This window comes from Bos grunniens, chromosome 8 (assembly GCF_055505025.1).
Source record: "Bos grunniens cultivar Pamir isolate PY7600 chromosome 8, Bosgru_T2T1.0, whole genome shotgun sequence".
Classification (NCBI taxonomy): Eukaryota; Metazoa; Chordata; class Mammalia; order Artiodactyla; family Bovidae; genus Bos; species Bos grunniens.
The window spans coordinates 48,182,759-48,207,686 of record NC_141172.1 but is presented as its reverse complement, the minus strand read 5'-3'; the positions used below and the strand labels follow the sequence as shown (position 1 = coordinate 48,207,686).

At 38.6% G+C, this 24,928-nt stretch overlaps 1 pseudogene; it reads right to left on the bottom strand.

Annotated features, from left to right (window-relative positions):
* Positions 1-429: 429 nt before the first annotated feature.
* LOC147367036 (S-phase kinase-associated protein 2 pseudogene) lies at positions 430-23,468 on the bottom strand (annotated as a pseudogene).
* Positions 23,469-24,928: the final 1,460 nt, after the last annotated feature.

Below are 24,928 nucleotides of genomic sequence, written 5' to 3'. Positions count from 1 at the left end.
CAGCCCAGCGTTTCTCACGATGTACTCTGCACAGAAGTTAAATAAACAAGATAACAATATACAGCCTTGACGTACTCCTTTTCCTATTTGGAACCAGTCTGTTGTTCCATGTCCAGTTCTAACTGTTGCTTCCTGACCTGCATTTAGGTTTCTCAAGAGGCAGGTCAGGTGGTCTGGTATTCCCATCTCTTACAGAATTTTCCACAGTTTATTGTGATCCACACAGTCAAAAGATCTGGCAAAGCTTTCATAGTCATTTCTAAAAAGCAACACTTCATAGTTTTCTGTCTCCAATGGTCCTCTAATATACTTGTAGAAGGAGGGCAACAGAAAACCAAGAATAAAAATAGCTGAGCTCTCCACAATTGGGCTTCCTGCTTACTTTCCCTGTTCAAAGAAAAAAGGAGACACCATCTTGCCATAGAGGCTTCATAGACAACTGGGTTTCTCCAGTGACAGTTGGCATTTGATGCCCCATGTCTCTTGGTTCTTCTTGTTGCCAATGGTCGGCCCGGCGATGGTGGTGAAATGGGAGCAATTAATCTGTACATGAGGGAGGGCTTCCTTTAACAGTTGAAGGGTACCTTCTGGCGCGATTCCAAAGACTTGTAGTGTTTTTAATATGGGAATTTCTCCAAGTTCGTGTAGAGTTTCAGGTATTATGTTATAGCACCGACTGAGTGATAGGTATTGGAGGTAGTTGAGTTGGTAAAATTCTGGAAAGCAGTCATTTTTCAGCATGACACTATCACTTAAGTCTAGGTGGACAAGATTGGGACATCCTCCAACTAAGGTAGAGACATCTGGTCTCTGCAAATTCTTTCGGTACCCACTCAGATTCAGCTGGGTGATGGTCTCTGACACATGTGCAGCAGCCACCTGTACACGCTTTTCAGTGAAATCATAGTACCAAGAGAGGTTCAGTTCATCCAGTCTGGAACAGCTGCTCAGCAAAGTCTTCAGGGCAGATTCAGAGAATCTAGAACATCCAGAAAGTTTTAGTCACAGTAAATTTGTGTTCTGAGCAAGATTATCAACAATGGGATCTGAAAGTTGGAGGCCTTCCAGGCTGAGATTCTGCAACTTGGAGCAGTGAGACAGAAGGCTTGCATGGTAGACACATGGATCACAGAGTTCTACAGGTCTAGGTGCTGTAGAAGAAAAGGGCCGAAACGTTCAACTAACGGTTGTTCCATAAATGATCGTGGACTGCGGAAGGCAACCACCCCTCAGGACAAGAGCCGACCAATCACATCTGGGTAGAGGTTTCCAAAAGATGCTCAAATTCCCAAACACAGTCTAACCTTTCCATACACCTCTCATTGGGTGGTCTTCAGTTCTTAGGAAGTTGACCTCTGAATGTGTCATTTAAATTATCTTGGCTTCATTTGTCATTTTTCTTCTACGTTCCTTTTTTTTTTTTTTTTTTTTGTAGAACCAGGAACTCATCTTGAGGATTGATCCTGGAACTGTCTTAAACAACAGTAGAGGGATCTGAATAATCTCTTCTTTTAACTTCAGAGTGTTATAACAACAAATAAATATCCTATGCAAATAAAGTTGAATATGCTAGGAACAAAACAGGTGAAGATATCTGAAAACTCTGAAGTGTCATGTCTTTTGTTAGCACTCCCATATCACGTTCTCATGAAACCTATTGGAATTAGATCAGTAAGATGACAGTAAAGGATTCAATATGGAATATTCGTTTTTTTTGTAGAAAAGTACATCATCTGCAAGTAGAGTCAGATTTCTTTCCTTCTTTTCCGTTTTTTGGTTTTGTTTTGTTGTTTGTTTGTTTGTTTTGCCTTTTATTCATGTTTTCATGCCTTATGCCACTTAGAACTTCCAGCACTATGTTGAATGAGGGTGGTGAGAGTAGACATTCCTGCCTTGTTTCCAATAGTTGGAAGAAAGTACTCCCTCATCTTCACTATTAAGAATAACAAAAGCTGTATTTTTTTTAGATCAGTTGAGGAATTTCCCCTCTATTTGTACTTTTCTGAGAGCTTTTATCATAAATGAGTATTAAACTTTGTCAACTTTTTTTCTGGACTGAATGTGATGCTGCAATTTTTCTTCTTTAGCCTGTTAATATAGTGGATTATACTGATTGATTTCAAAATATTGAACTAGACTGGTATCCCAGGATACTTGGTCATGGTATATAATGTTTTTATGTTTTGTTTACTTATATTTGGTAAGATTTTAAAGATTATTATGTCTTTATTTAGGAGAGCTACTGATCTTTTTTTTCTTTCCTTTTTTTATTGGGGAGTAGTGGCAAGAGAAGGCAGGTACATCCTTTGTCTGGTTTCGGTATCAGGGAACCAAACTTCATAAAATGAATAGAGAGGTATACCCTTCTCTTCTGTTTTCTAAAAGAGATTAGAGAACTGGTGTTAATTCTTCTTTAATGTTTGTAGGATTTTACATTGAAAATATCTGGACCCTGAAACTTCTTTTCTAGAAGTGTTAAAATTACAAATTAAATTTTCTTAGTACTTATTATGCAGAGTACGTCATGAGACACGCTGGGCTGGAAGAAGCACAAGCTGGAATCAAGATTGCCAAGAGAAATATCAATAACCTCAGATATGCAGATGACACCACCCTTATGGCAGAAAGTGAAGAGGAAATGAAGAGCCTCTTGATGAAAGTGAAAGAGGAGAGTGAGAGAGTTGGCTTAAAGCTCAACATTCAGAAAACTAAGATCATGTATCCGGTCCCATCACTTCATGGGAAATAGATGGGGAAACAGTAGAAACAGTGTCAGACTTTATTTTTGGGGGCTCCAAAATCACTGCAGATGGTGATTGCAGCCATGAAATTAAAAGACACTTACTCCTTGGAAGGAAAGTTATGACCAACCTAGATAGCATATTCAAAAGCAGAGACATTACTTTGCCAACAAAGGTCCGTCTAGTCAAGGCTATGGTTTTTCCAGTAGTTATGTATGGATGTGAGAGTTGGACTGTGAAGAAAGCTGAGTGCCAAAGAATTGATGCTTTTGAAGAGTGGTGTTGGAGAAGACTCTTGAGAGTCCCTTGGACTGCAAGGAGATTCAACCAGTCCATTCTAAAGGAGATCGGTCCTGAGTGTTCTTTGGAAAGAATGATGCTAAAGCTGAAACTCCAGTACTTTGGCCACCTCATGCGAAGAGTTGACTCATTGGAAAAGACTCATGCTGGGAGGGATTGCGGGCAGGAGGAGAAGGGGACGACAGAGGATGAGATTGCTGGATGGCATCACCAACTCGATGGACGTGAGTTTGAGTGAACTCCAGGAATTGGTGATGGACAGGGAGGCCTGGCGTGCTGCAATTCATGGGGTTGCAAAGAGTCAGACATGACTGAGCAACTGAACTGAACTGATAGGGATATTCAGTTTCTCTAATTCATATCAGGTGAGTTGTGGTTATTTACGTTCTTTGAGGAATTAGTCAATTTTGTATAAGTAAGTAGAATTATGTGCATTATGTACATTAATAAGTAGAATTCTTTGGACCATGTCCTAAGTATTGTTTTGAAGTTCACAGCATCTGTAATAATGTCCCATATAATTTCTGACATTTTATGTGTATAATGTCTATTTTTTCCTTGTCAGTGTTGCTAAAGATTTATCAATTTTATTGAACTTTACACAGAACTAGCTCATAGCGTCATTGATTGTTTTTTCTACTGTGTTCCTGTTTTTAATTTAATCGATTTCTTATCTTCAGCATTTCCTTTTTCTGTTTTCATCAGACTTCTTTTGCTCTTCTTTTTCTCTGTTCTTGAGGTGGATGCTTAGATTGTTTATTCAGATTTTTATTTTTTTCTAATGAATGCATTTAGTGCTATAAATTTTTGTTCTCAGCACTGCTTTAGCTATGGACCACAAAATTTGATGTTTATCAAACATGATATGAAATGTTTGATATTTCATTCATTTAATTATTTTCTATTTTTTCTAATGCTTTTTTTTATTTGTGGACTACTTAAAATTGTGATTTAATTTTCAAGTGTTTGAAGATTTTCTTGTTATTTTTTTCTATTATTGATTTCTAGTTTGATTCCATTGTGATCAGAGAGCACATTTGGTATGATTTCAAGTTTTAAACTTTGTTGAAGTTCATCCTATGGCTTGAGATATTGTCTGTCTTGGTATATGTTTCATGGGCACATGATTTCTACTGTTTTCTACTGTTATTGGGACTTGTTATGTTCTATAAATATCAATAAGATCCTGTTGATTTATAGTGTTGTTAAGCTCTTCTAAATAATTGCTGACTTTCTTTTTAGTTGTTGAAAAAGGAGTGTTGAGGTCTCCAATTATAATTGTGAATTTGTTCACTTTTTCTTTCAGTTTTCTCAGGTTTTGTTTTACATATTCTGCTGCTTAATAGCATTTGATACATACATAATTGTGACAGCTGTGTTTTTCTGGGTGGAGTGGATTGATCCTTTTATCATCATATAATGTTCTTTTCTGTCTATGGTAATTTTCTTTGCCCGCCTGCAATGTGGGAGACTTGAATTCCCTGGAGAAAGGAATGGCGGCCCACTCCAGTGTTCTTGCCTGGAGAATTCCATGGACAGAGGAGCCTGGCAGGGGAGTCCCTGGGGTAGCAAAGAGTTGGACATGACTGGGTGGTTTTCACTTCACTTCACTTTATTGTTTGATATTAAAATGGCCATTCTTGTATTCCTTTGATAAATGTTTGCATTTAATATCTTTCTTTCATCATTTTACTTTCAGTCTATACTGTTGCACTTAAAGTGATGTTCAAGGGCAGGGAGGGTTCTTCGTTACTACTAGGTGGAATGGGAGTTTCCAATCCTCTTTGGGCTCCACTGGCATCATGGTAAGAGTGGCAATGGTAAACAGTCCAACCGTCCTCTAGACCTTCTTTGACACTATTCTAGTGGACAGAGGACAAGGCAGTCACTTTGTTACCATCTAGCAGGGATGAAATTCTCTATTTGTCATTCTAACATCATCCCAGTGGAGATGTTGAATTGCCTTATGGCAGCCTTACAGGTGTGGAAGTCGAGGTTCCACAGTCTTTGTTGGTGTCATTGGAATCAGGCCACATTTTTTTTTTTTGGTCTGGTGTTCAGCTGCAATAAAGTGGTTATTGTCTAAAAGGTTTGTTTTGCTAGGCTATTCCTTTGGTGAAAGAGAGCAGGCTTTTGCTATAATTTTTTTGTCAGTGCTTTTTGGTATTTCTTTGTTGCCCATTTTTTCAGCTTTAAGCTGGGATATATGAGACAAGAAGAAAATCCAGGATACTGACCACTGCTTTCCCTCAGTTTCTGAGGTCCCTGAAAAACTTACCATCTTCTTTCCATATTTCAGTGTCTTTTTATGTTTCTCTTATGTAATACGTCCAGACGTTTGGTTGAACTTCATGATAATTTTAAAAGTATGCCTACCCTGATGCTGGCAAAGATTAAAGGCAAAAGGAGAATCAGGCAGCAGAGGGTAAGATGGTTAGATAACAAAACCAACTCTCTGAACATGAATTTGAGCAAACTCTGGGAGATAGTGGAGGACAGAGGAGCCTGGCGTGCTGCAGTCCATGGATTGCAAAGAGTCAGACATGACTTAGCAGCTGAACAACTAAGGACAGTACTCTGTCTTACCAAGAAGTGGAAGTCTCTGGTATACATATTAAAAGATATAAACCTAAAATGTATAATTTGTTAAATTTTTAAATATTCTAATCATAGCTGCTGCTGCTGCTAAGTCACTTCAGTTGTGTCTGACTCTGTGTGACACCATAGATGACAGCCCACCAGGCTCCCCTGTCCCTGGGATTCTCCAGGCAAGACACTGGAATGGGCTGCCATTTCCTTCTCCAATGCATGAAAGTGAAAAATGAAAGTGAAGTCTCTCAGTTGTGTCCGACTCTTAGCGATCCCATGGACTGCAGCCTCCCAGGGTCCTCCATCCGTGCAATTTTCCAGGCAAAAGTACTGGAGTGGGTTGCCATTGCCTTCTCCAAATTCTAACCATAGATAAATACATGAATATAAGCTAGACCTGGATGTTTCTTGAATCCCAGTAAATTATTTGTCAGGTTTTAAATAATAAAGATTTTTTTGGTACATATTTTATAATGTGTATTATACTATCTAAATTCTTAGATAGATATTATACTATCTAAATTCTTAGATAGATATTATACTATCTAAATTCTTAGTCAAATAGTCCCAAATCTCAGTGACTTACAAGAGCAAACTTCTTTCTCTCTTACAAAATGGTCCTCGTTTCTATGGTTCTACTCTAACTGTGTTAGACTTACATTTTCTTGTTTGGAGCTATGAATCTGCTCATTTTTTTTTTTCTTTTTTTCTTCAGTCTGGGTTCAAGGATAAAGGAACCTCCCTCAGCATACACTATTCTTTCATGGCAAGAGCAAGAATGAGAAATTGACAGACAGACACAAAAATAGTGCACTGTTCCTTTTGCTCATATTTTAGTGGGAAAGTCAGTCATGTGTCCAAACCTAAAACCAACTGGGTAGAGAAATATACCATTTCCATAGGGGACAGGCAAATTGATTTCGCGTATGTTATGAAATATAGAATATGTCAAAAATATTTTCTATTAAAGATGCAAACATCATCTAGGCAAAAAATAGCTCTATAATACATTGTGAAATTGTTCACATATGCTTTAAAACATAAAAACAAATAGTAATTAACTTATAATGGTATGTCAGTTAGGTTACCAAAAACGTTAGTTATCAACTTAAATTTCAAAAAATAAATATTATAAAAGCTATCTTCAGGGTTGTACTTTTCAGCCTACTAATGTTTTACTTTGCATCCCTAAATCTCCATTAGAATATAGGTACATCTATAGTGACAGATATATCTCAATATATCTATATATTCCATTGTTTCTTGAAATCTTGTATTAAGGGCAGACACAGAATTATTCATAAAACGATAGCAAGAGGGAAAAAAAGGATTTTTAGGCAGCTGGAGTGAGAATAAAAGTTAGAAAGAAAATGTTCGCTACTGGGAACTATTTTAAGTAAAGGATCTGGGGCAAAATTTTACATAGCTGCTTCTTTCTAAATGAGAGAATTGATTTTTATCCCTGCAAATTCAATAGTGAGCTCATATGAGTTCCACATAAAGAATTTCAACTTAGAGAAAGCAACACAGTGTTTTGAGAAGTAAATTAGTTTGTTTATTTAGTTTATTTTAGTTACATATTTATTTAGTTACATATCTTGATATTTTTTGATAATTTCAAGCAGATTATACTAATTACCTAACCTGATTCAAAACCAACTCAAATAAATTTAACTCAACATTGCTTAATACTTTTTATATTCAAGGTTCTCTAGATAGTAAATTTGGAAAACTCAACAGTGGCCACAGAAGTGGAAAACATCCACTCCTGTTTTCATTCCAATCCCAAAGAAATGCAATGCCAAAGAATGCTCAAGCTACTGCACAATTGCATTCATCTCACGTTAGTAAAGTAATACTCAAAATTCTCCAAGCCAGGCTTCAACAGTACATGAACTATGAACTTCCAGATGTTCAAGGTGGATTTAGAAAAGGCAGAGGAACCAGAGATCAAAGTCAACATCCGTTGGATCATCAAAAGAGCAAGAGAGTTTCAGAAAAACATCTACTTCTTCTTTATTGACTACGCCAAAGGCTTTGACTGTGTGGGCCACAACAAACTGTGGAAAATTCTTCAAGAGATGGGAACACCAGATCACCTGGCTTGCCTCTTGAGAAATCTGTATTCAGGTCAGGAAGCAACAGTGATAACTGGACATGGAACAACAGACTGGTTCCAAATCAGGAAAGGAGTACGTCAAGGCTGCATATTGTCACCCTGCTTATTTAACTTATATGCAGAGTACATCATGCAAAATCCAGGCTGGAAGAAACACAAGTTGGAATTGAGATTGCTGGGAGAAATATCAATAACCTCAGATATGCAGATGACATCACCCTTATGGCAGAAAGCGAAGAGGAACTAAAGACTCCCTTGATGAAAGTCAGGGGAGAGTGAAAAAGCTGGCTTGAAACTCAACATTCAGAAAACTAAGATCATGGCATCTGGTCCCATCACTTCATGGCAAATAAATGAGGAAACAGTGAGAATTTTTTTGGACTCCAAAATCACTGCAGATGATGACTGCAGCAATGAAATTAAAAGACACTTGCTCCTTCAAAGAAAAGTTATGACCAACCTAGACAGCATATTAAAAAGCAGAGACATTACTTTGCCAACAAAGGTCCATCTAGTCAAAGCTATGGTTTTCCAGTAGTCATGTATGGATGTGAGAGTTGGACTATAAAGAAAGCTGAGTGCTGAAGAATTCATGCTTTTGAACTGTGGTGATGGAGAAGACTCTTGAGAGTTACTTAGGTTGCAAGGAAATCCAACCAGTCCATCCTAAAGGAGATCAGTCCTAAGTATTCATTGGAAGGACTGATGCTAAGGCTGAAACTCCAATACTTTGTGAAGAGCTGATTCATTTGAAAAGACCCTGATGCCGGGAAAGATTGAGGGCAGGAGGAGAAGGGGACAGCAGAGGATGAGATGGCTGGATGGCATCACTGACTCAATGGAATGTGTTTGAGTAAACTCTGGTAGTTGGCAATGGACAGGGAGGCCTGGCGTGCTGTGTTCCATGGGGTTGCAAATAGTCAGACATGACTGAGCAACTGAACTGAACTATAGATAGTAATTGAAAACACAAATGTCTGACAGGTAATCAAATTGGTACATAGTAGACCCTCAAGGAGACTTAACCAATTTATATATTGTTTAATTAATCTAATAGAAAAGTTGAGACAGATGTCCAAATAGATAAAATGTTAGTCAATATATCATATCTCTGCTAGATATATGAGAAGTATTAATGGAGCTTCAAGCAAGAGCAATTATATGCTTTCAGTGGATAGGAATATATAGGAAAGAGAAAACAAAAAGGTATTTTGGGGGAAGATTTGACATAGGCTTTAAATTTTTAAGTACAACTCTAGCAATCAAGTGCGGGAGATAAGTGGAAGGAGGCTTTAAGATGGTGGTATAGGAAGTTTCTGAATTCAGCTCCTTCCACAGACAGAGCAAGTCTACAACTGTAAATGGAATGTGTGCAGTGTGTACTAAGTTGCTTCAGTCGTGTCCGACTCTTTGCGACCCTATGGGCTGTAGCCCGCCAGGCTCCTCTGTCCATGGGATTCTCCAGTCAAGAATACTGGAGTGGGTTGCCATGCCCTCCTACAGGGGATCTTTCTGACCTGGCAATGGAACCCACATCTCTTTCGTCTCCTGCATTGGCAGGCAGATTCTTTACCACTAGCGCCACCTGGGAGTAATTTCCCCAAAAGAGACCTGAAAATTGAATGAATAGAACCTCCAAAACAAAGGATAAAAGAAACTTGAACTTTTGCTAAATTAAAAAAAAAAACAAAAAACAAACAAACAAACAAAAAAACAACATTGATATAGGCTTGACAAGGAAAAACCCATACCCTGGCCTGGCAATTCACAATCAGGAGAGATCACAAAGTTATGGATCTTTTCTCTGAGTGAGCAAGGAATTTGAACTCTACATCAGGCACTTGAGTTCCCCAAACACCTAACTTTGAAAAATCAATGAGGAATAAGCTTAGGAAAACTACAGAACTGCAGGGAAGAAAAAAACCCACTGTTAAAGAGCTCATGAGCAGGCACACACAACCCAAAAACCAGCAGTGAAGCATGTGATTGAAAAATGCATGGGACTTAGGTGAAAGGAGCATACGTAACTAATCTTGAAGCATCTGCCAGAGACTCAGAAAACAATTGAGACATTCTTTGGGGACTAAGTTACTGGCAGGTGTTATTTATGCAATCTCAGGCTATCTTATTACTAATAGTGGGTTGTCATTTCCTTCTCCAGGGGATCTTCCTGACCCGGGGATTGGACCTTAGGTCTCCCACATTGCAAGCAGATTCTTTACCATCTGAGCCAAATACTGGCATAGGAGAGGACCATTTTGGAATTCTCCACCATTGACACCAGTGAGCATACTCTGCTGAGAGACTCTACAACTGTGGTTTAGCTGGTCCAGTGATAACCCTGCCCAACAGTGCCCCATGACAGCCCCTGTTGGATCCTTCAACCAGCCCAGGGCCCAACACTCCCTGTATGTGTCCCACAACAGTTGCAGCCCTAACACAACAGGAGGGAAAAACAGCACACATTGGGGACACCTCCTTGAGTGCCTGGCTCTGGTAGCCAGGCAGGATAGTGTTTCTGAGCTCCACAGTTTGTCCCCTCAATAAAGTAACTTCTTCAAGACTAGGAGAGACAGGTTATACATTTAATGCATGAAAACAAATGCAAAGAATTAGGCAAAATGAGGAGACAAAGGAATATGTTGCAGTTGTAAAAAACAAGATAAAACTTCAGAAAAAGAGCTAAACAAAATGGAGATAAGCAATTTACCTGACATAAAGTTTGGTCATAAAGATGCTCACCAAACTCAGGAGAAGAATGCATGAACTCAGTGAGATTTTCGATAAACAGAGAGAACATATCAGAAAGTACCAAACAGAAGTTATAACTGACCTGAAAAATAAAAAAAATACTGGATGGGTTCAGTAGCAGACTGTATGAGGTAGAAGAATGAATCAGTGATCTGGAAGACAAAACAATAGAACTCACCCAGAGAGAACAGAAAAATGAAAAAAGAATTTAAAAAGAAGACAGCTTAAGGGACTTTTGAGACAATATCTGCAGAATAATACTTGCTGTGCTGTGCTGTGCATAGTCGCCCAGTTATGTCCAACTTTTTGTGACCCCATGGGCTGTACCCGACCAGGCTCCTCTGTCCCTGGGGATTCTCCATGCAAGTATACTGGAGTTGGTTTTCATGCCATCCTCCAGGGAATCATCCAAACCCAGGTTTCGAATCCAGGCCTCTTATGCTGAGCCACCAGGGAAGCCCAAAAATACTGCAGTGGGTAGCCTCTCCCTTCTCCAGGGGAACTTCCCAACCCAGGGATCAAACCGGGACTCCTACAGTGCAGGCAATTTCTTTACCAGCTGAGCTACCTGGGGAGCCCATCTTATACCATACACAATTCCAAATGGATTAGAGACTTCAATGTGAGACCTGATAGCACAAAATTCTTAGAGGAAAATATAGTAATTTAATTGACCTTGGACCTAATGACACTTTTGTGGCTCTGAATCCAAAGATAAAAGAAACAAAAGCAAAAATAAATGGGACCACATCAAAAGTTTCTGCACAGAGAAGGAAACATTAACAAAATGAAAAGATAATCTACTGAATGAGAGAAGAAATTTTCAGATCATATGCTTCATAGGGGTCACTATTCAACATATATAAAAAACTCATACAACTCACAAGATAAACAACTGGATTTTAAAATGTGCAAAGAGTCTGAACAGACATTTTTCCAAAAAGGACACACAGATGGTCAACAGGTACTTGAAAAGCTGTTGAACAGCACTAATAATTAGGAAAATACAAATCAGAACCACAATGAGATCTCACGTCACACCTGGTGGAATAACTGTTATTGAGAAGAAAAAAAATATATAGTAAATGTTGGAGAGCTTGTGGAGAAAATGGAATATTTATACATTGTTATTAAGACTGTAATAGTGCAGCCACTATGAAAAACAGTATAGAGAGCTTCAAAAAATTAAGAATAGAACTACCATATGCCCCAAATATTTTACTTCTGGATATTTATCTGAAAAACATGAAAATACTAATTCAAAGAGATATATGCACCTCTATGTTCAATGCAGCTTTATTCATAATAACCAAGATAAAGAAATAAGCTAAGTGTTTAGGATCAATGGATAACATTTATATATATATAATGGAATATATATATTTATATATATAAAGGAATACTACTCGACCATAAAAAAGATGGAGACATGCCATCCGTAACGACATGGGTGGACCATGAAGGTATTACGCCAAGTGGAATAAGGAAAGAAGAAAAACACTGTATGATTTTACCCATATATGGAATCTTAAAAAACAAATAAAACAAAACATACTCATAGATACAGAGAACAAATTAGTGGCTACCAAGGGAGAAGGGACTTGGGGAAGATAAGTAAGAAGCAAGATTCTAAGCAAAAGATACTAATATGAATATAGCTACAATAGAAGAAGATGAGAAGACTCACAGGGAGACTAGTTCTCTGTATTAGTCATCTTGGACTACCATAACAAAATACCACAGGCTGGGTGGCTTAAAGGGCAAAAATTTATTTTTCCACAGTTCTGAAGGCTAGATATGCAAGATCAATTTGTCAGTACATTTGGTTTCTAGTGAGGCCTCTTTTCCTGGCTTGTTAATGCCTACCTTCTTCCTGTATCTTTATATGACCCTCCCTCTCTATCCTTGTGGAGTGAGCTCTGGTGTCCCTTTCTTTTCATATAAGGATACCAGTCTTATAGGATTAGACCCCAGGATGTGACATCATTAATTACCCTCCTTTAAGGTCCACTAGACTGGAAGAAACACAAGCTGGAATCAAGATTGCCGGGAGAAATATCAATAGCCTCAGATATGCAGATGACACCACCCTTATGGCAGAAAGTGAAGAGGAACTAAAAAGCCTCTTGATTAAAGTGAAAGTGGAGAGTGAAAAGTTGGCTTAAAGTTCAACATTCAGAAAATGAAGATCATGGCATCTGGTCCCATCACTTCATGGGAAATAGATGGGTAAACAGTGGAAACAGTGTCAGACTTTATTTTTGGGGGCTCCAAGATCACTGCAGATGGTGACTGCAGCCATGAAATTAAAAGACGCTTACTCCTTGGAAGGAAAGCTATGACCAACCTAGACAGCATATTCAAAAGCAGAGACATTACTTTGCCAACAAAGGTCCATCTAGTCAAGGCTATGGTTTTTCCAGTGGTCATGTATGGATGTGAGAGTTGGACTGTGAAGAAGGCTGAGCACCGAAGAATTGATGCTTTTGAAGTGTGGTGTTGGAGAAGACTCTTGAGAGTCCCTTGGACTGCAAGGAGATCCAACCAGTCCATTGTGAAGGAGATCAGCCCTGGGATTTCTTTGGAAGGAATGATGCTAAAGCTGAAACTCCAGTACTTTGGCCACCTCATTGAAGAGTTGACTCATTGGAAAAGACTCTGATGCTGGGAGGGATTGAGGGCAGGAGGAGAAGGGGACGACAGAGGATGAGATGGGTGGATGGAATCACTGACTCGATGGACGTGAGTCTGGGTCAACTCTGGGAGTTGGTGATGGACAGGGAGGCCTAGCATGCTGTGATTCATGGGGTCGCAAAGAGTCGGACACAACTGAGTGACTGAACTGAACTGAACTGAAGGTCCTATCTATAAATATAGTCTACTGGGCTTAGGGCTCCAACTTGTGAATTTTCAAGGGACATAATCCAGTTTATAACAGTCCCCAAAGTGGAAATTTTTCAAGACAGGCTGAGAATTTGGGATTTAGTTCAGTTAGAATTAGGAAGCCATTGACACAAAAACCTGGGTTAGGAGCGTGACTTTGAAATTTTCATACAGATTTCCTTAAAATTGGTAGAACTTCTTGATTACCTTCTAGTAGGCCTGGAGTTATATATGACAAAGCCTGTTGTTAAGATTGAAAAATAATGATTATTCAGATATGTATGGAGTTTCATTTTAGATCAAGGAATAAAAACATTTTAAATAAATCTTCATTTGTGATAGAATATAAATATACTTTTGTTGTTGCCCAGTCACTAATGTAAACTCAACTACTCATTCCAATCGAAATATTTGGCATAGTAAGATTATCCCATTACAATTCTGAGCTGTAGTTCTACATGCCTGCACAAATTCAGAGCCTCTTTAAAATACTTGAAACTAAATAAGCCACTTGAACTAGACATACGTTCTATTTTATAATTACTATAAAAATATGAATAGCAATCAAAAAATAAATCAGAGTTTCTGCCTTTGCTGACTGAATATGGTTTTAAGTTGACTCTTTTACTGCTTTACAAATGACTAAAAAACTTTTGTCATTTCATTCATTTTTGACTAGAGAAAATTAGACATGATTTATGGAAATTTAAAATAAGGCAATAAGAAGTGGAATGATAAAAACACAATCTCATTAATTCACAACTTAAAAATTCTGCACTGGTGGAGCGGGTGCTCTAGAGCCACAACTCCTGAAGCCCGTCTGCCCTAGAGCCCATGCTCTGCAGCAAGAGAAGCCACTGCAGTGAGAAGCACAAGCACCACGACTGGAGACCAGCCCCCACTCTCTACAACTGGAGAAAAGCCCACACAGCAACGAAGACCCAGCACAGCCAAAAAACAATTCTGCCATCAAAAAGGGAAAATATTTTGAGATTTTTTTCTCAGAATTTCCAATATTGCCTACATAATCCAAGTTTGTCACATAATTAAATATTCTCTGGCCTTATATTTGTGAACTCAGTGCTTATGTTCTTAATTGTTACTTAATTGTGTATATTTTCTTATCTAGTATAATAGATAAGTGATGAAGACATATTAAAGTCTTTTCTATCAAAATTTGTTAAAGAAAATGCAAAGGTAATTCATACTAGCCATAATTTTTAAAAACCCTAAAAGAATGTTTTTATAATTTACCATTTCAGGCTGAATATTGAAGAATAGCGAAGGATATTTTATCATATATGAGTTCTGAGTAAAACATGGCAATGTAAGGATATTCATTCCTTCAACAACAATGCAGAAGACTGATTCTTAGGGAGAGGAACAACATAATGTATGCTAACTCTGGTTTACCAGTTTTGGTGGGCTTCCAAAAGTAAACATTACATTGAATAGTAAAGACGTCTCATTTGAATGAAAATGGATAGCAAGTTATTGTAAATATATATAGTTGCAGGGTTTTGTAATCTCCCAAATAATAAACAAAAACATTTGGTGAGAATGTGCATATTAAAAATCTAAGGAAGATTATATTTTTAAAGTCAAGCTATCTCTTTATGTTCTCTGTTTTCATACACTGAGTCTGTTTACATAGCAAGGAAAGGCTGATGATAATTTTTTATCAGGTGGAGCAGAGCCTGTCAGAGAAAGGTAAGTATGCCTAGCCTGAGTTATATTGGAAGAGTGATAATTTGCCTAGAGACCTAGAAAGTAACTTGAATTGTTGTTTTCTAGCCTTGGGGAATAACTGATGGGGAGACTAGTTATCAACTAGTATCAACAAAAAATTAATCAGTTGATCTTAGAAAGAAATGGCAAGTTTTATTTGAGCCAAATTTGAGGAGGAGGAGGACCCAGGTTTGGTCCCTGGGTCAGGAAAATCCCCTGGAGAAGGAAATATTAACCTGATCCAGTACTCCTGCCTGAGAAATCCCATGGATAGAGGAGCCTGGGGGGCTACAGTCCATGCAGTCAGAAGAGTACTTAGCAACTAAACCACCACCACCACCACCCAGAACGAGTATCTAAGAAAGCTCTGAGAACTGTTCTGCTACTTAGAAGCCAAGACACAGATATATAAGTTTTCTGAGACAAAGGACTGTACATCAAAGGACATATTATTGACAGTCTGCACAATCCAGATCTAAGTGTCATCATGGTAGGTCTGCTGCTGCTGCTGAGTCACTTCAGTCGTGTCCAACTCTGTGCGACCCCATGGACAGCAGCCCACCAGGATGCCCCATCCCTTGGATTCTCCAGGCAAGAACACTGGTGCCATTTCCTTCTCCAATGCATGAAAGGAAAGGTGAAAAGTGAAAGTGAAGTCACTCAGTCATGTCCGTGGTAGATCATGTGACCCTTAACAGTATCAAGAAGGAATACTATCTTTTAAGAAGTTGTCTTGTCAATGCTAGAAAGCTGCTGTTTATGATTGAGCAGATATTGCTGCTGATGGGGGAGGTTTGGGTGATGCGTAATACAGATGTACAATGCACAGGTGGAGAGAGAGGTCACCTAAGGGCAGAGACATTTTTATGTGTAAATTTTTCTTGTCTTGACAAAAAATATGAATTTTACTTTACACGAGACAACTGAAGAAAGAGTAGAATGGGTCAGGTATTGTTTTCCCATCTCAGTCACTAAGACCAATAGCCTCACCTGACTACAATTTTCTACTGTTTTCTTCTCTATTCCAAATTCACAAATGAGAAAACTAAGGCTCGGGGAGACTAACTTATTTTTACTAAGATCATTTAGTTTCTGCATGGTAAAGATGTTTTCTTCATTATATCTTGCCAAGCAATTTTTAATCTGCCATGATGATAGCTATATGACAAAAAGTGTTTCTTTTCATGAAAAGGATACTTTTACCATGTAACAGTTTAAATTCTAAAAATGCATTACTTACTTTGCTCTATGATTTTAGAACTTCTAATTTTAACGGAATATAAAAAGAAAAATAGAAAAAGAATAACCATTTAAATGGACCTATCAAATTATAACATGAATATGTACAATGTATCATGTTTCATGTATTGTATTATACTATAATGATATATAATTATGTCAGGTATAACATACTTTTTTAAATAAGTTTGTCTGTACAAAATATTACCTGAAAACTGGGTTTACCTCTTGGTAGGTGTCAAGCCAAAAGACACAACCAAGCCAAAGAGTGGGAAAAGGAAAGATTTATTTCTTGCAGCAAGTAAGGAGAACATCAGGGATCTTTCCCAAAGTAGTGTCCTTGAACAGCAATATTGTGGAATTTTTAAGCTAGGTATATATGCATACTCATATAAAGACTTGGCCAGTGCATGCATATTCATGAAGGGTCTTGGGCACAGAAAAATTCATTATAGAATTGGGGCAAGGATCAACAGAGCCCAGAATTTGTAGACTGAGAAATCCATCCTCCACCTTTATTCAGGGCCTTTGTTCTTGCAGAACTCAAAGATACACATCATATTGTTATGCATATCCCTTCAGGAAGAACTAGGACTTTTATCACTGACCTATTGTTTCTTGACTGCTTTTCCTTTGTTCCTGCCTTCCCTCGCTTCTCTTAAGATCCTTAATTACTGAGACCCATTCAAATACAAGGATTATGGGCAGGCTCAGATCACACAATGACTTAGGCCCAGAATGGCTTCTCTTTTGTCAAGAAATCCATGCCTGGTTGTCTTTCTCTGAAGACCCCCTATCCTGTGTACTTAGAGTATCTCAAAGGGGAGAGAGTGAAATTGGGAAAAGAATGTTTCTAGAGATTAAAGTGCTGGATTCATAGGGTGACCTTGGGAGAGATTGGTCAGTGTGTAGCCCAGAAAATTGCTGAAACTATTGGAAGTCTTTAATATTAGGATTTATGAATCCCTGTGAAATTATTGTTTGCCAGTTCACTTGCTGTTGTTCGATTGCTAAGTCATGTCCAATTCTTTGTGACCCAGTGGACTGTAGCACACCAGACTTCCCTGAACCTCACTGTCTCCTGGAGTTTACTCAAATTCATGTACATGGAATAAGTGATGCTGTCCAGCCATCTAATCTTCTGTCATCCTCTTCTCCTCCTGCCCTCAATCTTTCCCAGCATCAGGGTCTTTTCCAGTGAGTTGGCTCTTCATATCAGGGGGCCAAAGCACTGGAGCTCAGCTTCAGCCTCATTTCATCCAGTGAATATTCAGGGTGGGTTTCCTTTAGGATTGACTGGTTTAATCTCCTTGCAGTTCACCTGTGGTCTTATCTAAACTAAAAAGGTCTAAATAAACTGGGGAAAAAAGAATGAGGAGTTTAGATGGTGTGTGATAAACATAATTTTCTATGGCACCCTTTACATATCTTGTGTATCTTGTGATTTAGGATACACTTTGCAATTTGTGGTTTCCATTTCAATTCTCATTTTCTTCCACAGTCACTATGCCAGCGAAAGTTCCCCCTTTCTCAGGACTGAAAAAAATTTATAGCTGAGTGATCACTTCAAGAAAATTAGTGGAGGTGATGGAATTCCAGTTGAGCTATTTCCAATCCCAAAAGATGATGCTGTGAAAGTGCTGCACTCAATATGTCAGCAAATTTGGAAAACTCAGCAGTGGCCACAGGACTGGAAAAGTAAATTTTCATTCTGATTCCAAAGGAAGGCAATGCCAAAGAATGTTTAAACTATAGCACAATTGCACTCATCTTACACCCCAGCAAAGTAATGCTCAAAATCCTCCAAGCCAGGCTTCAACAGTATATGAACCGTGATCTTCCAGATATTCAAGCTGGATTTAGAAAAGGCAGAGGAACCAGACGTCAAATTGCCAACATCTGTTGGATCATCAAAAAAGCAAGAGAGTTCCATAGAAACATCTATTTCTGCTTTATTGACTACGCCAAAGCCTTTGACTGTGTAGATCACAACAAACTGGAAAATTCTTCAAGAGATGGGAATACCAAACCACCTGACCTGCTTCCTGAGAAATCTGTATGCAGGTCAAGAAGCAACAGTTAGAACTGGACATGGAACAACAGACTGGTTCCAAATCAGGAAAGGAGTATGCCAAGGCTGTATATTGTCACCCTGCTTATTTAATTTACATGCAGAGTACATCATGAGAAATGCTGGACTGAATGAAGCACAAGCTGGAATCAAGATTGCCGGGAGAAATATCAATAACCTCAGATATACAGATGACACCACCCTTATGGCAGAAAGCAAAGAAGAACTAAAGAGCCTCTTGATGAAAACGAAAGAGGAGAGTAAAAAAGTTGAATAAAAACTCAACATTCAAAAAACTAAGAACATGATATGCAGTCCCATTTCTTCATGGCAGATAGATGGAGAAACTTTGGAAACAGTGAAAGACTTCATTTTCTTGGGCTTCAAAATAACTGCAGATGGTAACTGCCGCCATGAAATTAAAAGATGCTTCCTCCTTGGAAGACCAACCTAAGCATATTAAAAAGCAGAGACATCACTTTGCCAACAAATGTCCATCTAGTCAAAGCTGTCATTTTTCCAGTAGTCATGTATGGATGTGAGAGTTGGACTATAAAGAAAGCTGAATGCCAAAGAGTTGATGCTTTTGAACCATGTTGTTGGAAAAGACTCTTGAGAGTCCTTTCGACTGCAAGAAGATCAAACCAGTCCATCCTCAAGGAAATCAGTCCTGAATATTCATTGGAAGGACTGATGTTGAAGCTCAAACTCCAATACCTAATGGCCACCTAATGCGAAGAGCTGACTCATTGGAAAAGACCCTGATGCTGGGAAAGAATGAGGTCAGGAAGAGAAGGGGATGACAGAGGATGACATGGTTAGATGGCCTCATTGACTCGATGGACATGAGTTTGAGCAAGCTCCGGGAGTTGGTGATGGATGGGGAAGCCTGGCGTGCTGCAGTCCATTGGGTAGCAAAGAGTCAGACACCACTGAATGACTGAATTGAACTGATAAGTCATTTAAATTTCTTTGAGTCAGTTCTTTGTTTTGTATAGTAATTTTAAAGCTGATGTTCAACAAACTCCTTATGTTTCTGAATTTGAAATACTGAAGTCTAGAGAGTAACTTTAAAACATCTGTGTCAACTCAAGCTTTAATTATCATCACATCAAATGACACACTGGAAAAATTGTATAAATGCAATTTTTAAGTATAAAAAACAGATAATGCCAAATTCTTATTTTCCAAATATTCACTAAATTTTTAAAAAGAAATTGCAATATAAAATCATAATAGCTTTCAAAGATGGTGAATTTGGTATTAAATTTACTCATTAAATTAGAAAAAACTAACTATAATGAAGCTGTTGTTTTAAATGAATGTTCATCACCTTTGCCAGGTATCAGAAGAATCAAGACAACCACAATGGAGTAGAGAACAGGCATGTTGGCTGGAAGGTCCAAGATCAAGTTTCTGGCAGCATTCAAATTCTGGTGAGAGTTCTCTTCCTAGCTTGCATGTGGCCACTTTCTCTCCATGTCCATCCTTACAAGGTGAAGAATGTGAGCTCTGATATCTCTGATATATCTCTAATATCACTTCCTCTTCTACTAAGGCCATCATCTCTATTGGATAGGCCTCATTCTTCTGATATTTAACCTTTATCACCTCCTCACATGCCCTGTCTCCAAACACAGTAATGTTGGGGGTTAAGGCTTCAACACAAGAATTGTAGAGGGGGTGGGACAATTCAGTCAAGCACTACTAAACCCCAAAGAAATAATTTACTTTCAATAAAACATTATATTCTGTACAAATGCTTTATACAGAATATGTATCTCATGAAAAACATAAATCTACATAAAAGAGAGGGAATTCTATTGTCTTCATAGTGCAGCCTTTTCTCTTTTCACTGAAAAGAGATGCTCTGTGAGGAGAGTGACAAGTTCCTTGAACTCGAGTTGTAAAATCTACCTCTTCTCTTTGTCCTTCCAACCTCTGACCTCATCACAGATCATCATGGTAGGATGCCTGATGGGGTTGGCTTTGAGTGATGTGACCCTCAGCACTTCCTTAAATATGAACATAAAAAGGATCAACATCTAGCAGTTTAAAGTGAAGTCAAGTAAACTCCAAAAAAAATTTTTTAAATAATATAAAAAGACAATTTAACTTAAAATTTTACTCAACAATTTTTCAAAAAAAAATTTTTTTTTAAACTTACCAAATCTAATTTAAATGAACATATTCCTGGATCATTTACTATCAATAGCTAGTTATTAGCTAGAAACAAGTTTCCTGGTTTTCATCCCACTTCAAATCATGTAAAAGTTCCACTATGAGAAAATATGAATGGCTAATTTGATTTCCAAAATCATTGTTTCATTTATTTTATTCATGGGCTTATTTTGAATAAGCTTAAAACATCTAGTTTATTGCTTCTACATGCAGCTATATTTTTAAAAAAAAGTTCATGTTGCATTTTATTAATTCAACTTTTAGTTTTCTTTTCATAAATAGGAATTCTCCAAATACCAATGTATAATCTTTCTATTTGATCCAAAATAGGTTAAAACAAAACAAAAAGTATGTTTTAATTTCCACTGCTTCCTTCTAAGTGGAATTATACATATTGTTTTAGCATGAACACATTTCTCTCCTCTGTCCCCTTTTTTTCCCCAATAGCAAGAGTCAATTCCAAGCTCTTCCCTTTAGACAATTCATATTAATACCTTAGTGTATGTCTACATGTATTTTTTTCTCCACATTTTGGTAATCTTTATAGACCATATATGTGAATATATATACTCATACACACATTTTCAGAGTTGGGTTTTTATAATTTTTACTTTTGTTTTACATTATCCTGAACAACTCTACCATATGTATTTTTATGTATAAGCTCTTAAAGTTGGATTTGGGGGTTAGTCTCTATAGAAAAGCTTTCTAGGAAAGGAATAGCTTTCTTAAAATTTTTTTTAAAAAACTGTAGATTTTAGCAGATTCTCATATTGCATATTAATATAAGGACCTCAGAAACAAAACACTAAATTAGGTAAATCATATTACAGTTCTACCAGCAATCTAAGACAATACCTTATACCTCATATCCATGCCAGCATTAAGTTTTACAGCATTTTAAAATGTTCTCAGATTAAATCATTGTTATATTGATTTCTATTTTACCAGAAACTAGTGGATTTCCTTTTTCCCAAGTTTGCTAGTCATTTGGTTTTATTCTTGGGACACTGTGTATTCATATCTTCTATCCATTTTTATATTGCATGTTTTGTCTTTTTCTTGTTAATCTGTACAAACTCTTTGTGTTTTACTGAACTCATTGCCTGCTATTTGCATTGTCTTTTTTCCAGATGTATCATGTCTATTGATCTTGTCTGTTATTTTGTTTTGCCATACAAATGGCTTAAATTTTATTTAGTAGAACTCAGAGTTCTAGGTAGTCTACATTTATAGTATTATACATTCAGTCCATCAGTTCACTTACCAGGTCATGTCTGGATCTTTGACACCCCATGAACGGCAGCATGCCAGGTGCCCCTGTCTATCACCAACTCCTGGAGCCTACTCAAACTCATGTCCATTGAGTCAGTGATGCCATCCAATAATCTCATCCTCTCTCATCTCCTTCACCTCCTGCCTACAATCTTTCCCACCATCAGGGTAATTTCAGATGAGTCAGTTCTTCCCATCAGGTGGCCAAAGTATTGGAGTTTCAGCTTCAGCTGAATATTCAGGATTGATTTCATTTAGGATAGACTGGTTGGATCTCCTTGCAGTCCAGGGGACTCTGAAGAGTCTTCTCCAACACCTCAGTTCAAAAGCATCAATTCTTTGGCACTGAGCTTTCTTTGTAGTCCAACTCTCATATCCATACATGAGTACTGGAAAAACCATAGCTTTAACTAGATGGAACTTTGTTGGCAAAGTAATGTCTCTGCTTTTTAATATGCTGTCTAGGTTGATCATAGCTTTCAGTATTCTAAGGCCAAATTTGCCTGTTACTCCAGGTGTTTCTTGACTTCCTACTTTTGCATTCCAGTCCCCTATAATGAAAAGGACATCTTTTTTGGGTGTTAGTTCTAAAAGGTCTTGTAGGTCTTCATAGAACCGTTCAACTTCAGCTTCTTCAGCGTTACTGGTTGGGGCATAGACTTGGATTACTGCGATATTGAATGGTTTGCCTTGGAAATGAACAGAGATCAGTCTGTCATTTTTGAGATTGCATCTAAGTACTGCATTTTGGACACTTTTGTTGACCATGATGGCTACTCCATTTCTTTTAAGGGATTCCTGCCCGCAGTAGTAGATATAATGGTCCTCTGAGTTAAATTCACCCATTCCGGTCCATTTTATTTTGCTGATTCCTAGAATGTCGACATTCATTCTTGCCATCTCCTGTTTGACAACTTCCAATTTGCCTTGATCATGGACCTAACATTCCAGGTTCCTATGCAATATTGCTGTTTACAGCATCAGACTTTGCTTCTGTCACCAGTCACATCCACAACTGGGTGTTGCTTTTGCTTTGGCTCCATCTCTTCATTTTTTCTGGAGTTATTTCTCCACTGATCTCCAGTAGCATATTGGGTACCTACTGACCTGGGGAGTTCCTCTTTCAGTATCCTATCATTTTGCCTTTTCATACTGTTCATGGGGTTCTCAAGGCAAGAATACTGAAGTGGTTTGCCATTCCTTCTCCAGTGGACCACATTCTGTCAGACCTCTCCACCATGACCCGCCTGTCTTGGGTGGCCCGACAGGGCATGGCTTAGTTTCATTGAGTTAGACAAGGCTGTGGTCCTAGTGTGATTAGATTGACTAGTTTTTTGTGATTGTGGTTTCAGTGTGTCTGCCCTCTGATGCCCTCTTGCAACACCTACCGTCTTACTTGGGTTTCTCTTACCTTGAACGTGGGGTATCTCTTCACGGCTGGTCCAGCAAAGCGCAGCCACTGCTCCTTACCTTGGACGAGGGGTATCTCCTCACCACCCCACCTCCTGGCCTTGGGCAGTGGGTAGCTCTTCCCGGCCGACACCCCTGACCTCAGACCTGGGATAGCTCCTCTCAGCCGCTCCTGTGCCATCGCAGCCTGGTACTCTCAGCCGCTGCCCCTGACCTTGGATGTGTGGTAGCTCCTCTCGGCCACCACCCCTGGCCTCGGACGTGGGGTAGCTCCTCTCAGCCGCGGCGCCTGACCTCAGACATTGGGTAGCTCCTCTCGGCCGCCACCCCTGACCTTGGACGTGAGGTAGCTCCTCTTGGCCCCGCTTTTGTGAGGTTTGTCGCAGGGACCTGCCCCACAGTGACGGCCAATTCCCTATACTCAGCCCTGTACTCACTCCCGCAGTGTCTCCCGGGAGCTTCTTGGAGCCACACGCTCTCCCAGTAAAAATTAGAAGTGGGATATAACCCCAAATCTCTCTTCCACTGAACTCTTTCACTTTAAACAGTTGATTCTGTATCTCTGTTTACTTGTCCAAAGTGAGAAAGAGCAAGAAATAATTAGGAGGTTCGAGATTTGTCTTCATTGCCCCTTTAGTGCATTTGTACCTTTCAGTGTCTGTTTCTCTTTTTTATTTCCTGAGGACTCAATCTGCTCCTCTTCCCACTTGCCAATGGCAGTGCTTCATACTCTCATCAAGCTCATTCTCACTTCAGTTCAGTTCAGTTGCTCAGTCGTGTCCGACTCTTTGCGACCCCATGAATCACAGCACGCCAGGCCTCCCTGTCCATCACCAACTCCTGGAGTTCACTCAGACTCATGTCCATCGAGTCGGTGACGCCATCCAGCCATCTCATCCTCTGTCGTCCCCTTATCCTCCTGCCCCCAATCCCTCCCAGCATGAGTCTTTTCCAATGAGTCAACTCTTCGCATGAGGTGGCCAAAGTACTGAAGTTTCAGCTTTAGCATCAGTCCTTCCAAAGAAATCCCAAGGCTGATCTCCTTCAGAATGGACTGGTTGGATCTCCTTGCAGTCCAAGGGACTCTCAAGAGTCTTCTCCAGCACCACAGTTCAAAAGCATCAATTCTTCAGCTCTCAGCTTTCTTCATGGTCCAACTCTCACATCCATACATGACTACTGGAAAAATCATAGCCTTGACTAGACGGACCTTTGTTGGCAAAGTAATGTCTCTGCTCTTCAATATGCTATCTATGTTGGTCATAACTTTTCTTCCAAGGAGTAAGCTTTCTACATGTTCTATATCAAAATATAGATTGATACATAATTTTACACTCATTTTCAATTTTCAATAATACAATATCCTGAGAAATAGGTATTATTATTGCATCAATGTTACAAAAGAGGCTTTATGACTTGTCCAAGATAGTCAAATCAAAAATTAACAAAGCCATGAGTCAAACACAGGCTTTCTGATTATAAATGCACGTGCTTTCTGCTGTTCCTTATTCATATATGACTATTTGCTTATGTCTGAGTTATGATGATGATTATCAATCAATCATTGCAGAATTCTCCAAAGTTGAACTGATGTGAGTCAACTTTTAATAGATTTATTTGATAACAGAAATAAATGTGTGT